Source organism: Lithobates pipiens, unplaced genomic scaffold (assembly GCF_037356315.1).
Source record: "Lithobates pipiens isolate NorthernLeopardFrog02 unplaced genomic scaffold, aLitPip1_a1.2 Scaffold_8, whole genome shotgun sequence".
In the NCBI taxonomy this organism is placed as follows: Eukaryota; Metazoa; Chordata; class Amphibia; order Anura; family Ranidae; genus Lithobates; species Lithobates pipiens.
Genome location: NW_027507903.1, coordinates 112,809,289 through 112,824,469, shown reverse-complemented (window position 1 = coordinate 112,824,469; position 15,181 = coordinate 112,809,289).

The following is a 15,181-nucleotide window of genomic DNA, read 5'->3' as shown; positions in this document are numbered from 1 at the left end:
AAAATTGTATACTTCCTGGACAACAATCTACAGTAAAATTACTTATAAGTATTACTATCCAGTTGCATTGTGTGCATTTAGAAACACATCCATTTTTCACAGCTCTTACTCTAAGGTCGCATTCACACCTGCGATTAGATGCGAGAGCCCCGGCGGGGTTTCCCGTGATTAGCTGTGAGTAGGCAGCCCCATTGAAAGCAATGGAATGCTGATAGCTCTTACAGCTAATTGTGCCCACTCACATGTAATCTCTCAAGCCACGATTATATGTGAAATCGGCATGTGATCACTGCATAAGCGATTATATGTGAGTGTGCGTGATAAGTTGAGAGAGTCGGCAGCCTCCCTCCCATTGCTTTCAATGGGGCTGCCTATTTTCATGTTTATTTTGTCACTTTACACAGAGACGGGGGGGGGGGTTGTTTGCCAAGCGACCAATCTACAGGGGGGGTTTGATAGATTGATTGACCGACCAGGGGGAGGAGGGGCCTGATGGTTTGTTGCCCCCCCCCAAAAATGGAGTACCAGCCGCCACTGCTTACACAAAGATATTTTATGCCTTCTATTATATTGATATACTTCTCCTCCCTCCAGTTCTGCAAAATCTTTTTCTTTTCTGTTCTGGTGTCCAAAACTGAACTGCATATTCAAAATAAGATATTTCTTTGTGCAGGGTTTTCAAGAAAGTATCCTGTTCATTCTAAAAGCTGCAGGTTGGCATTGCATAATGTTATTAAGTGTATAATCTACCAGAACACAGATCCTTGTGCCTCATTCAAGTGTATGTATACCTCAATAGTATACATCTCTTATATATAATTTGATCCCTTTTGATATGTTAAATACACAATTGAAAGTGTTTTGTTATGTCTGTTTGATAAGTTTAAAAAAATACCTGTTGATCTGCCAGAAATATAGTAAGCAGATAAACTCCTGTGCTCTCAGCCGGTAATGTCAAAACAAAAAAAAACAGCGGTGCCACCGTCTAAGTGTACATTTATTTTAAACAATAAAAAGAAGTTAAAATTGCACTCACATTGCATGAAATCATTACTAATCCTCTAGTATCTGCAGAGCTCAGAAGGGCAGCGGCTGGGTAGAGCAAAGTGACACCTGAAAGTAGCTGGGCTTTATATGCAGAACACGTGGCTGGAGATTGTAGAGTCGGAGCAGGAAGAGGTGATAACCCCGAGCTTGGAGTGCACTGCCAGATTCAAACCAAGTGGGTGTGGTTTCGCATTTCGGGGACATACCCCAGAGGTTTGACAAAAGGGAATGTCCCAAAAAACAAATCCACGCCCCCTTCCCATCCTGTCATACTCATGAATCTCTGGCCCCGCTCTTCGTTTGAGGCTAATGGTGCGACCCATGCTGGCCCGCCAAAGGTCCTGGTTATCACCACTTTCTGCTCTGGCTCTACAATCTCCAGACACGTGTTCGGCATATACAGCCCAGTTACTTCCAGTCCTCACTCTGCCTCACCCGGCTGCTGCCTTGCCAAGCTCTGCAGGTACAAGAGGCCTAGTATTGTTTATATGATTTTATACAATGTGAGTACAATTTTAACTTATTTTTATTGTGTCAAATAAACCTACACTTAGATGGTGGTGCCCACTGTTTCTTTTGTTTTGATAATGCAAAAGATAATATCCTAAACTACTCATACAGAAGAGCTGCAGCCATTTCAAGTAGACACATTCATTTTGTGACTTAACACATACTTGTACTACCCAAGCACAGGGTTGCTAATAAATTAGTACAGCCAGTTATGTTATACTGGGCCCAGGCCCCATCAGCTAAACAGGGGGCCACAGGGCAGTTTTATTGTTCCTTTCTGCCTACGTTATTAAATGGATTTTATTAGACCACCCTCACTCCTATTTGCTTACCAGGGCTTAAATTAAATTCCCCTAGGTCCCATCAGTTTAATAGGAGGTGGAAGCAGAGGAGGGAATTTTCGGGGGGTAGACGGATAAAGCCAGTTTATCCAAATAATTTGGTGGATGGGGATTATGGTGTGTGGTTGTTTTCAGGGGTTGGGCTTGGCCCCCCAGTTCCAGTGAGGGAGCTCTTATGGGTCAGCATATCAAGACATTTTGGACAATTTCATGCTCCCAACTTTGTGGGAACAGTTTCGGGATGGCCCCTTCCTGTTCCAACATGACTGCGCACCAGTGCACAAAACAATGTCCCTAAAGACATGGATGAGACAGTTTGGGGTGGAGGAACTTGACTGGCCTGCTCAGAGTCCTCACCTCAACCCAATAGAACACCTTTGGGATGAATTCAAGCGGAAACTGCAAGCCAGGCCTTCTCGTCCAACCTCAGTGCCTGACCTCACAAATAAGCTTCTGGAAGAATGGTCGAACATTCCCATAGACACACTCCTATACCTTGTGGACAGCCTTCCCAGAAGAGTTGAAGCTGTTATAGCTGCAAAGGGTAGGCCAACTCAATATTGAACCCTATGGACTAAAGCCTTGTACACACGGTCGGAGAATCCGTCGGAATGCGTCTTATCGGACCGTGTCGTCAGATAATCCGACTGTGTGTGGACTGATTCCGTCCGAATCTCTGTCGGACCCAATTTTCCAACATGTTGGAAATATTTCCCGACCAACTGGGCCGGTCGGACCTAATCCGATCATGTGTAGAGCATTTTGATCGGACCAAGTGCCACGCATGCTCACATTCAAATTCCGACATGGAAGCGCTCGTTCAGGTAAAACTACTGCTCGTAAGCGATATAGCACATTCGTCGCGCTGCAATGTTAAAAATTCATTCATCAAGCGCATTCTCTTGTTCTTTACAATGCTGCAAGAACCAACTTCTTTTGATGCTCATAGTCACACACACTTCTCCCGAACGTATTTCATTACTCTTTTTAAACCATTTCAGCAATACAATTTTAGTTTGCGTCACATCTACACAATTTTAGATTTTGTTTATTCTTTTTTGGATGGTTTTGGGGGGGGGGGGGGGATTCCCTAAAAATCTCCTTTAAAGACACTTTGCTCATTTCTCCTTATTTTTATTTTTTTATTTTTGTGTAAACTTACAACAACATTATTCTATTTTTTAGATTTTCTTTTTCTTTTTTAAGCTACAGGAGGTTGTTTAGTGTTAACACCCCTTGTTATTTATTTCACTTTGTTTTTTGGAAATGTACCTGCCTGCTCACAAATAAACGGTACTTTTGGAAGGAAAACACATACGCAAGTATTTCATCCAAACAAAAAATACCTTTATTTCGATGTCAGTAACAGATAAAGAGGGAGGCAGCAATGTTGAAACTGGGGAGATTCGTGAAGCCTTGGGCCCCCAGGGCACACATCAAATATTTCAACGCAAAAATTGGTGGCCTGAGAAGTACATATCTGAGGGAGAGAAGTCTGGTCCTGAAGTCCATGAAACCCGGAAAAGCAGCAGATGACATCTATGTTCCCAGGCTGTGGTACTACAACAGGCTGCATTTTCTGGCAGACCAGACTGAACCCAGGTCATCACACTCTGGTCTTCCTTCCATGCTTCCTTCCAGACTGTGGCTGTGGTGCTGGAGGTGTGGCAGAAGGAGGAGGAGGAGCAGGGGCATGGGCCAAACAACACCAGTGTGTTTCTGGTGTCATTTGGCCCAACAGACCCATGTTGAGGGTTTGGAGAATAACCTGCTCACACAAGATCTGTTGCCCCTGCTCCATTTTCTCAAGCTTGCATGCAACCAAGGCGGCAAAGGCCTCTTGGTAGGTGGGTATGGCTTAGAGTGCCGCAGAAGCCTCACCAATCAGCCTCAGGGCCGACTCCTCAACATTCCCCCCCTTTCTCGCCCTTCTGCGTGGAAGGCAGAGGGGAGGGGCCTGGCATTCGGTGAGGCTCCTTTGGCTGCAAACCGCCTGGCTGCCACTTACCCCCGCCTCCTCCTGGCTGCCACTTTCCACAGCCACCTCCTGGCTGCTGCATTCCACACCCTCCTGGTCCTGGCTGAGTTCTTCCTGTGTATGAAAAAGGGACATAGTTTCAGTTTTTGGTTCATCAAACACACACAATTTTCACATCAACACTGTTGCAAATTGTTAACCAATAGAAAAGACTATCATTCTGAGCTCAGCATTTTTCTTTCTTGTCCCAAAGGTTTTGGCCACTACTGTCTATTGATATGTGAAACACTTTCAAAACTCACCAATTAGGGAGCAGAAATCAAGTTAACATCATTCATTTTGACTCCACAAATATGTACAACAATACTATACCTGGCTCAAGCTGGGCTCCTCCAGTTCTTCCTGAGTGGAAGGCCCAGGTTGGGCGTCGGAAGACTCATCAGGTGTGGAATGGAGCATAGGACGCGTGGAAGGAAGAGTAGAGAGGGATTCTCTGGCCTCAGCCTGGTCTGCCAGAAAATTCATCCTGCCATAATACCACAGGGTGGGGACATAAACCTCAGCTGCTGAAGCTCCAGACTTCATGGACTTCAGCACCTTATTCCTCTCCTTCATATATGTACTCCTGAGGTTCCCAATTTTCTTTTTGATATATTTGTCATCTGCCCTGGGGACCACCGGCTTCACAAACTCAACCAGTTCCAACAGTGCTGCCTTCCTCTTTGGTCTGTTACTATACAAAGGGTGCTTGTTTTGCCACAGGATTGGCATGTCTCGGTATTTATCGATGAACAGAGGGAGGAAGCTATAGTCATTAAAGCCGTCCATAATGTCTGCAAGACACAACACAAGACAAACCCTAATGTCAGGCTAAACTCCACTAATGCAGACCTCAATCTAGAAGCAGTGTAGCCTAGTGATGTGCCAAGTTCAAAATTTTACCTTCGTTTGCACGTTCGTCGCCTCAGCGTCTCCCTCTGTTCACAGATCGTACGGACGACACACGCGTGTTACGTTTTATATACAGTGCACATGCGTGCAACTCCCCCCGCCCCTGACGTTCTTTCCAGACTATTCCCCGCCCCTTCGCTTCCGATGCAGTGGGGAGAGCACATGGCGGAGAGAACACAGGTGCGCACTAATAATTACACTAACGAGGAGGAGGGTGAGGAAAGCCCAGAGCCTGAAACGTCCCGATCCAGGAAGACAAGATTTAAGGCCGCAAATATGTCTTTTGGAGAGATGTTGGAGATGGTCGACATATTGAACAGGATCGACTATGATGGAAAGTATGGACCTTACCCAAACCCAAATATCAGAAAAGCCAAGATCATGAATAAAGTTGTGAAGATTCCTCTGCCTAATTTTGGGGTACACCGATCCATGGATCAACTGAGAAAACGCTGGTCAGACCTGAAACTGAGGGAGCACGAGCAGTACATAAGGATCAAGCGTGTTCTTGACAAAAGTAAGTAGTTGTCGTGTGTTCATATGATTATTATTGCTTGCATACTGCTCCATGTGCTTTGAGTTCATGTTGTGCATTTTAAAATGGCCACTTTCAAGTTCATGGTTTCATTTGTTCGTAGGAAACATCGTTCTTCCGGTAAGTATTCTAGCTGAACACAGTGTCCCCAATAATGTTATGACCTTGAAGCTCGGCCAAAAAAAACAATTGAACAACACTTCCAAACAATGTTTCATATTGTTAATTCTTCCCTCTGTGTGCTCATTCTTTATTTTTTCGAAATCTCATAGGGGAGAGAAGACTCTGCAAGGTTGAGGACACCAGGGACCCCACCCCTCACAAAGAAGGACAACTTCCAAAAGCACAAACAGAGGAGCAGGAGGAGGAAGGAGAGATCGTGCAGGCTGGGCAAATTGTCACCACAACAGGTGAGTGTCGGAGAACACAGCTTCCGGTAAGCTCATCAATGTATGTCACCATATTTATATGACATGTTTTTTTTTGTTTTGTTTTGTAGGTGATGTGGAAGAAGATTTCTGTTTTACCAGTGAAAGTGCCCAGATCGGGCAGATAATGGGGTGCAATCGGGATTGGGAACATATCCTGCAAAACATCAATGATGTTAATTGAAATTTGAAAAACATCATTGATGTTTTGGGGAGAGTGTGAAACACCCCAAACTAGATAGGGTCTTATTTTTGGAATTTTACTAACAAAATGTTGTATTTCTCAAAATTCTAAATTTGGAAGATGCACAGAGTGTGTAAACATGCATTATCTCCCATCATGGAGGATCAATGTATGTGTTTTGTGTAAAGTGTCTGAGATGAAGGGGTTGCAGCCCCAAAGCATGTACATTGATCCCCCATGATGGGAGATAGCACATGTTGACACACTGTGTGCATCTTCAAAATTTTGATTTTTCAGGGGTGACACCCCATTTGATGAAGGCAAGATCAGACCAGTTTGTACATACTCATGAATGAATGAATGAATGAAATACTTGTATAGCGCACAATGCGAACTGAATCGCCTTTAGACGCTGTGACGAGCTTTGATCATCTGCTAAAAGAGGAAGGTCTCGAGTTTTTTCCTAAAAGCCAGGTGATTTTCTTCCAGGCGGATGTTGATTGGTAGAGCATTCCATAGCCGAGGCCCTTGGACAGCGAATCTCCGATCCCCCTTAGATTTATACTGGGCTTTGGGCACGAGGAGGAGGTTTTTGTTGGCTGATCGAAGACTGCGGTTTGGTGTGTAATGATTTATTTTCTCCATTAGGTATTGCGGAGCTTCTCTATGCACGCATTTGTGGGTGAGGCAGAGGGTCTTGAACGTGATCCGATTTTTTACGGTTAGCCAATGTAAGCTCCTCAGCGAAGGAGAGATGGATTCCCAGGGTTTTATTCCTGTTATCAGCCTTGCCGCCGTGTTTTGGATCAGTTGTAATCGCGCAAGTTGATATTGTGGTAACCCTATGTAAAGCGAGTTTGCGTAGCCCAGTCGTGAATTAATGATTGTTCCAACTACCACTGCTTTGTCATTCTTTGGGATACAAGGGATGAGTCTGCGAAGCATGCATAGCAGATGGTGAGATCCACTGACTACAGATCCTATTTGCGCATCCATTGACATTTGTGCGTCTAAAATAACCCCGAGACTCTTCGCTTTGGTCTTTGGGGAGATAGTCTGCCCAAAGACGGTTGGTGGAGACCAGGAGGTTTTGGTTGTGGGCTTATGATTTGGGTGTAAGATAAGAAGCTCTGTCTTTGATTCGTTCAGCTGGAGGGAGTTAGTGGTCATCTAGTCCTCTATTGATTTGAGGCAGTTTTCAAGTTGTTGTTGGTGACTTTTTTTCCATTGATCCGGAAATAAAGTTGCGTGTCGTCAGCATAAGAGTGGAAGCAGAGATCTGAGCATCTGATGATTTGGAGAAGTGGGCGAATGTAAATGTTGAAGAGAACGGGTAATAAAGGAGAGCCTTGAGGGACTCCGCAGGTGACTGCCCGAGTTTCGGAGAGAAATTTTCCTAGTTTCACTGTCTGTGACCGATTTCCTAGGAAGGACGCGAACCATTGGAGATCTATGTCTTGGACTCCGGCTACTTCTGTGAGTCGGACGAGTAGAGTATTGTGATCTACTGTATCAAACGCTGCACTTAGGTCTAGCAGTACGAGGAGACACGGCTCTCCGTCATCTGCTGCTTCGAGGGCGTCATCCCAAATCTTGAGGAGAGCTGTTTCTGTTCCATGACCCGGGCGGAAGCCTGATTGCAGCGGGTCCAGGAGTTTGTGAGTATCCAGGTGAAGTTGTAGCTGATGTACTACAGCTTTCTCCATGATCTCAGAAATTGTGTTGAGGCTTGTAATTGGCCTACGGTTGTTTGGATCCTGAGGGTCCAGGTTTGGTTTCTTGTCATGTCTGATATTGTCTTCACTTTTCAAAGTTGAACTTTGTAAGTTCTTGTGTTCTGTATTTTACAGTTAGATACATGCCTGTTTACACAAAAACAACAATTATACAAAATTTTTATTAAACTCAGTTTTGGAAACACACAATTTCTTGGTTGGTTGTAAAAACCTTTTCAAAACGCACATGTGAATGTGGTTGGATTAAACAGTTAAATTAGCAACAATGTGTGGCTTCCTTTTTCATGGCAACAAAAATGTATTTGGAATACAATTTAAGTTTGTGCTGAGAAGGAGTGTGATTTAATAAAGGCAACTCCACTTTGCACTCCCAGGGCAGTTTCAGGTGTACTTTTGCAGTGCACTTGTAGTGCATAGTGGATGTGCCTTTACTAAAAAAACACCCACAGTGATGTGTAAATTTTGACAATCATGCCATTTTCCTGCCATGGTGCTGAAAATGAGCACGATTTGGGTCAGTAATGCACTACATACATTAGTTACCAAAAAAGAAGGTGCGTGTGCAGCAGACCCACAACATAATAACATTATCTGAAGAAAAGACTGTCCCCTCATCTCGCTCTGAACTTGGGTTTGCACTGTTGGTGAAAAAGACACAACTTGATAAAACCTAATTATACCTAGGAGACACATAAAACCAAGCCAAGCAGTAAATGAAGGAGTTTCAGATAAAAATGTATTTTTAAAATGCCGCTCAGACATTGTCTGGCATATCAATGGCCCCCCTACCCACAAAGTAGTCCATGTATTGTGTTCTAACCTCAGGGGCGCTTTGGGGGGGCAAGCCAGGATGAGCATGTTGAAGGCCCATGAGGTTATCTGCATTGTCCATAAAGTCTGCTTCTTGTTGGCCAACTGAGACCGCATAGTTCGCAGAAACTTTTTTCAAATAATTGTGAAGAACACAGCACGCCAGCACTATGTGATTCAGTTTGTATTCCGCCATGTGAATAGGCGTAACAAAAAGGCGGAACCGGCTGGCCAGTATACCAAAAGTGTTCTCCACCACTCTTCGGGCTCTGGACAGGTGGAAATTAAAAATCCTCTGGTCTGGGGTGAGGGTCCTCATGGGGAAAGGCCGCATCAGATGGTTCGCCAGGGCAAACGCCTCATCCGCGACGAAGACGAACGGGAGTCCTTCCTGATTCTCCTCTGGGGGTGGCAAGTCCAGACTGCCACTCTGGAGACGCCAGTAGAACTCCGTCCGTGAGAACACTCCACCATCCGACATCCGTCCATTTTGCCCCACGTCCACATACAAAAACTCATATGTCGCCGCAGACACCACCGCCAACATCACGATACTATGAAACCCCTTATAGTTATAATAGTATGACCCCGAGTTGGGTGGTGGGATGCGGACGTGCTTCCCGTCTATTGCTCCTCCACAATTGGGAAAGTCCCAACGACTGGCAAAGTGGGAGGCCACAGTCTGGCATTCCTGTGGCGTTGAAGGACACTGTGGAGTGAAACAAGAACAAAAATTAGTAATTTGACCAATCAATATTCCAAGCAGATTACACACAAACATTTTGTGACTAAATTAGTTAAACATTTTGGGAACTGAGTATTTAAAGCCTAAAGTCTAATGTCCCCTTATAAGAGTCATCACCCCCCCACCCCCCCATCTGATGGGCCCTTGCTAAAAAATGAGGGGGGGATGTTTAGGACAGGTAACCCTCTCCACTTGATTGAGAGCTGAATGGCTAAATAATGTGTGATACTTTGGGAAGCCCCTCCTTAGTTACACTATTGGCAGCCCACGGGACAGGTAAGAAGTGTCAGAATAACAAAAATTAACCAAAATGTAAGCACTTTTTGACATTCTGATATTACATATCCAGATAATTAATAGGTTAAAACCAAAAAAAAAAACAATTTGAAAGTATTGAGGCAGGCCCTTGCACTACATGCTTAGGTGAATTCATCCATAAATGTGAGCATCAAAAAGGTAGGTATAGTGTGTATTGAGTTTGGTAAAGTCAGCAGATAGAGGATTGCTATCAGCTGAGCTAGCAGTTGGGGGGAGGGGGGTTCCTAATGAGTTTGGCACAACCCCCCCCCCCCCAAAAAAAACACTCTGCATGAATTGAAGCACACACATCACATTTGTAGACATTTTAGGGGGTGTTTAGGGTAAAGCAATACTATGGAGCTGACAAAAGACATTGGTAAGTGATTAGACTATAGTTTTATGGGCCAAGAAGAGCATGGTGGGGAAGTTAGTGAGGCAAACATGCCTGAGGACAAAGGGGCAGAGCATATGAATTAGAGCATATTGCAATGATGGAAATTAGGGAACGAGGAAAGAAATGCAAGACATTAGCAATCATGAAATACATAGAATGTGATGTTAAAGGATAAAACTTACCTTCATATAGTCCTTCTCCAGGACCTGAATGATGGCAGAACAGGTCTCTGGAATAATGATCCCCAGAGCCTGGGGGACGATGCCTGTAGAGAACTTGAGGTCCTGAAGACTTCTCCCAGTCACCAAGTAGCGCAACGTGGCGATGAGCCTCTGCTCCGGAGTGATGGCTTGCCGCATGCAGGTATCCTGCCTGGTGATATAAGGGGTCAGCAAAGCCAGCAGACGGTGAAAAACGGGGTCCGTCATCCGGAGATAATTCCTGAAATCATCAGGATTATTCTCCTGGATCTCACGGAGCAAAGGCATGTGCGAGAACTGGTCACGCTGGCGCAACCAATTCTTGGTCCACAAACGCCTCCCCTCTCTGTTCATGGACCGGGCTTGTGTCAAAGTAACAACCCCAACACGAAGCCCCTGCACAGCAGAAACTCTACGACGAGTACGTAGAGGAAACATGGTTTGAAAACGGTCGGCTGGTCAGAACGGACACCAGAAAGCACAGATAAACAGCAAAGCCTGAAAGAACGACCAAAATAGCAGAAGCAAGCAGACAATAAGAAATGCCTTTCAAACCGTACTATACCAAGATATAGTCCACAATGATCAACAAATACTTACTGACTGCACGCACTGATTATCAGACACGCAAAGACAAGCAGAAACTGAAGAGCTGTAGCGATCTGAATCACAAATCTGAAAAGTGCGAATCGTCTCTCACCAAACTTCTACTAACACGCGATAGACACGAGATCAGCAGAAGGAGCCCAAAGGGTGCCGGACGTGGAGCTGAACTTCCTTTTTCTAGTCCCGCCGTACGCGGTTTACATCACCGCGTTCTTGGCAACCGCTAAATCAGACAACTTGGCCCGACCGTGTGTATGCAACAGTTTCGGACACAATCCGTCGGACTAAATCCGACTGACAAAATCCGACGGATTTGGTTGGCAAAATTTTCGACTGTGTGTACGTGGGCTAAGACTGGGATGCCATTAAAGTTCATGTGCATGTAAAAGCAGGTGTCCTAATACTTTTGACAATATAGTTCATATCTAACAATATAGCCAGTTTAGGCATTTTAAAAACAGGGATTATACATTTCAGTAAAATACATATTATCATTCTTCACCAATTTGGCAATTTATTCAAAGCAAAGGACAACATAGATATACAAAGGAATGTGATTAATTAGGCATGATCCAACTGTTCAAAGCTGAATCTAGGTTGGTACCCCCCAATATATGTAGTCATTGTAGTCATATCACCTGAACATACACATTGAGACTGGATTCACACTATTGCGAATTGGATGTGGGTTTTCTGCATCCAATTCGCATGTCAGGAGATAGTGACCGACTGGCTCTCTATGAAGGCGGTTCACACATCCTGGAACAGCTCCGGTGCGACAGAGGGAGCCCTGTGTGTCTTCTGGTCCATTTCAGGTCCGAATTCAACCAAAAATTCACTCTGAAATCAGATGTGAAACGGAGAACAGGGACGGACCGGACCCCCTGCTGCAAACCGCTCCATGCTGTGGTGTGAACCCAACCTTAAAGCGGGATTCCACCCTAAAGTGGAACCTCCGCTGATCGGATCCCTCCCCCCCTCCGGTATCACAATTGACACCTTTCAGGGGGGAGGGGGTTGGAGATACCTGTCAAAGACAGGTATTTCACCCACTTCCGGGCATAGACTCCCGTGGGAGTCTACGCCATTTCCTGCCCCGCCGCGCTGTCTGCTGGGACACACACTTGTCCCAGTGACAGCCCGGAGATTTCCTATTGCGCGGCGCGGCTCGCGCATGCGCAGTAGGGAACCGGGAAGTGAAGCCGATTCACTTCACTTCCTGATTCCCTCACCTAGAATGGTGACTGCAGCAGCCGAGGGCCGAGCGATCGATCGGCCTCGGCTGCCGGCATCGCTGGAACCCGGGACAGGTGAGTGTCCATTTATTAAAAGTCAGCAGCTGTAGTATTTATAGCTGCTGGCTTTTAATATTTTTTTTTTTGGTGGAATCCCTCTTTAAGGGAAAGATGAGAAGACACATGCAGGTGGACAGATTCTGGCTTATTAGTGGTTCCTAATAATTACTTTATTTGAGTAATTAATGTGAGGGGGGTATATTGTAGCACGTTCATTAAAAGTACAGTTTGAGCTTCTGTTATGGGCTTTGTGCTTGTATCAGTGGCAGCCGTTTGAGGCTTTTGAGATCAATAGGACTTCATTAACAGGTGTAGTTGACCTCTCTCTAAACTGCATTTGACCTGCTTTTAATGGGTTTTGCAGTCCTATTAACTTATATGGAGATTGCAAAAACAATTAGACCCCTTTCACACTGAGGAGCTTTACAGGCGCTACAGCGCTAAAAATAGCGCCTGCATAGCGCCTATAAAGTGTCGCTCCAGTGTGAAAGCCCAAGTGCTTTCACACTGGAGCGGTGCGCTTGCAGGACGTTAAAAAAACTCCTACAAGCAGCATCTTTGGTGCGGTGTATACACCACTCCTGCCCATTGAAATGAATGGGCAGCACGGCTATACCACGACCGCTAGTGGGGGGCAAAAGCGCCCCTCTATCGGCTGAATAGCGATGCGAAATTGACGGTAAAAATACCTTTACTGCCGACGCACACACCACTCCAGTGTGAAAGGAGCCTTAAAGCAAACAGGCTCTTACTGTTCATTGGAAATGTGCTAATAGGCATCTGATGAAATTCTGGAATGTTCTATAGGTATTAACAATGTTCCAAAATGTAATTTTTTTTAATAAGAGAAAAATGGGCAGTAGAAATACATTTTGCTATTTCAGACCAGTCATCTGATTTAGGCATAGGCGTGTGCACAGGGTGTGCCAGGTTACATAGTTACATAGTTAGTCAGGTTGAAAAAAGACACAAGTCCATCCAGTTCAACCACAAAAAAAATAAATAATAATATCATACAATCCCATATGCCCAATTCTATACCCACAGTTGATCCAGAGGAAGGCAAAAAACACCAGCAGAGCATGATCCAATTTGTTAAAGCAGGGGAAAAAATTCCTTCCTGATCCCCCAAGAGGCAATCGGATTTTCCCCGGATTTTCCCCGAACTTTACCTATAAATGTTAGTGCCCAGTTATATTATGTACACTTAGGAAATAATCCAGGCCCTTCTTAAAGCAATCCACTGAGCAGGCCAGAACCTTTTCACAGCTCTTACTGTGAAGAAACCTTTCCGTATTTGGAGATGAAATCTCTTTTCCTCTAGACGTAAAGAGTGCCCCCTTGTCCTCTTTGTTGACTGTAAAGTGAATAACTCGACACCAAGTTCACTATATGGACCCCTTATATATTTGTACATGTTGATCATATCCCCCCTTAATCTCCTCTTATCAAGAGAGAATAGATTCAGTTCCTCTAATCTTTCCTCATAGCTGAGTTCCTCCATGCCTCTTATCAGTTTGGTTGCCCTTCTCTGCACTTTCTCCAGTTCCCGATATCCTTTTTGAGAACTGGTGCCCAAAACTGAACTGCATATTTCAGATGAGGTCTTACTAATGATTTGAACAGGGGCAAAATGATATCCCTCTCTGGAGTCCATACCTCTCTTAACCACTTGACCACTGGGCACTTAAACATTCTTAATAACCAGACCAATCTTCAGCTTTTGGTGCTCTCACATTTTGAATGACAATTACTCAGTCATGCAACACTGTACCCATATGAAATTTTTGTCCTTTTTTTTCACACAAATAGAGCTTTCTTTTGGTGGTATTTAATCCCCTCTCGGTTTTTTATTTTTTGTGTTATAAAAGAAAAAATACCGAAAATTCTGTAAAAAAATTAATTTTTCTTCGTTTCTGTTATAAAATTTAGCAGATTTTTCTTCATAAATTTTGGCCAAAATTTATACCATTACATATGTTTGGTAAAAACATGTACAAATTGGTGGATATTATTTGGTCTTTGTGAAAGTTATAGAGTCCACATGGTGCCAATATCTGAAAATTGATCACACCTGAAGTACTGACGGCCTATTTCAATTCTTGAGACCCTAACATGCCATAAAATTACAAATACCCCCCAAATGACCCCTTTTTGCAAAGAAGACATTCCAAGGTATGTAGTAAGAGGCATGATGAGTTTTTTGAAGTTGTAATTTTTTCCCACAATTCTTTGCAAAATCAAGATTTTTTTTCCTTTTTTTTTTTCCACAAAATTGTCATATTATCAGTTTATTTCTCACACACAGCATATGCATACCACAAATTACACCCCAAAACACATTCTGCTATTACTCCCGAGTATGGCGATACCACATGTGTGAGATTTTTACACAGCGTGGCCACATACAGAGGCCCAAAATGCAGGGAGCGCCATCAGGCGTTCTGGAGCACCCAGGACAATTCTGACATTTCTCTCCTACATGTAAAAATCTTCATTTATTTGCTAGAAAATTACATAGAACCCCAAAACATTATATTTTTTTTTTTAGCAAAGACCCTAGAGAATACAATGGTGGTCATTGCAAATTTTTATATCGCACAGTATTTGCGCAGCAAAAGTTAGCCCAATTTTTGCATAAAGTGAAAGATGAAGTTATGCTGAGTAAATAGATACCTAACATGTCACTCTTCAAAATTGCACATGCCCGTGGAATGGCGCCAAACGTCGCTACTTAAAAATCCCCATAGGTGACGCTTTAATTTTTTTTTTTACTGGTTACATGTTTTGAGTTACAGAGGAGGTCTAGGGCTAGAATTATTGCTCTCGCTCTAACGTTCAGGGCGATACCTCACATGTGTGGTTTGAACACCGTTTTCATATGTGGGCGGGGCTTACGTATGCGTTCGCTTCTGCATGCGAGCACATGGGGACAGGGGCGCTTTAATTTTTTTTTTTTATTGTTCATTTTACTTTATTTATTTTAGTTTGACATTTTTTCCCCAAAAATAAATTTTTGATCACTTTTATTCCTATTACAAGGAATGTAAACATCCCTTGTAATAGGAATATGGGATGACAGGTCCTCTTTACAGTGAGATCTGGGGGTCAATAAGACCCC